Raw genomic sequence first — 1,624 nt, forward strand, 5'->3', positions numbered from 1 at the left:
CTGTGAGATTTTCCTGTGTAATTTGGGTAGGTTTTCAAGAGTATGAAAACAAATTTTAAAAGAGCTATAATCAGCAACAACACAATGACAATGACATCTTCCCCTTAGCCACTAAGGAGAAAATAAGGGCTGTTACTCATATAATTTGCTTTTATTATGTACACCAAACTGTTAATTGTTGTCAATTATCTTTTATTTAACTTCTCCATCTTCATTGCTAGGTTTTTCAAACAGCACTGATACATTTCAAGGTCTTGTTTTAGGGTAACTATTTTTAAAATTTTTAAATTATATTTATAAAATAATTTATAAATTATTCATATATTAAAACAATATAAGATAATTTCTTGATTTGTCAGTTATAAATCCTAAAATATATTTGTTAAATGGCTTATTTTTAGATGAAGAAAAAGCCAGTTGGTAAACTATGTTAGTCATCTAACATAGACATCTATCAGTTCAGACAGACGAGGTCTCAATTTAACTCCAGGCTTAGATCCCGTTTCTTTTGCCCTTCACTGTTTGAGGTAACTTCATTTTTCATTCTAGTTCTGATATTTGACTATTTATTTTTGTCATTTTCCATTATTTCAAAGGGAGTTTGGAACATGTTGAATTTTATCAAGTGATTACATAAGCAAGAGTACATCAAACTGTGTTATTTGAAAGTCTAGAACCTGTCATGTGAAATTACTATTTTTGAGCCCTCTATGTTGTCCAGGCAGTATAGTAGACACACTGATATTTAATCCTTAAAACCCTTTTAAATGAGGGCGAGTATTATCCCTGCTTTCAGAAGTAGACATAATAGGATGAATCATGTAAGAGAGAAAAAAAAAGTGAAGCCAAGAGGGAGTTAACTACTCAAAGTACATGCCATGCTATCCTTTCTAGAGAGGAGGTCACAGATGTGTGTGAACATCCTAGCAATTAACACAAAGAAGAAACCATCACATTAATTACACAATTTATTGTGTCTGAGGTAACCCAATTTCCTGAGAGAGGCATAACTATTCTATTTTCAAAAGTGGGAAAGATCTTTTCATAAAGAAGACATTGCCAAATACAGTGAGCAACATTCTCAATATTCACGGTATAAAGAACCATGAATTTCCTGGCTTAATGCCAAATTACAGCCTTAGAAGAATAATTCTTCCCCAAATGGGCAAGAAAAGGTTCTAATTGTCTAGAATAATCTAAGTAAAAACTTCTGGAATATCAAAAGGAAATGAGTAAAATGTAAATAGAAGGGGATATGTACTTTGCTGAGTATTAAATTGCAACTTCCTGGTGTGTACCTGGACTTTAAATATTCTGTTCACTGGCTCAGTTACATAACCTATACTTTTCTTTTTGTTGATTGGGTTTAGGTGGTTATGTCAAAGTTAAACGGCAAAATTAGGAATTTAACCCAAGTCTGACTGGTTCCTTTACAATACACTGCTTTCTTGTTAATAAGTCCAGTCTAGCATTCAGTTAATAAGTACAAATAATTTATTTGCAATATTTAGGAAAAGTAGGTACTTTTGAATAATGATAAGAAATAGTCTTGGTTAAGATTATGAGTTCCCTTTTCAAAATGTAAGGAGCGGCAGAATGTTTTTTTTTTTTTTTTTTTTTTTTT

The sequence above is a fragment of the Theropithecus gelada genome, chromosome 15 (assembly GCF_003255815.1).
Source record: "Theropithecus gelada isolate Dixy chromosome 15, Tgel_1.0, whole genome shotgun sequence".
In the NCBI taxonomy this organism is placed as follows: domain Eukaryota; kingdom Metazoa; phylum Chordata; class Mammalia; order Primates; family Cercopithecidae; genus Theropithecus; species Theropithecus gelada.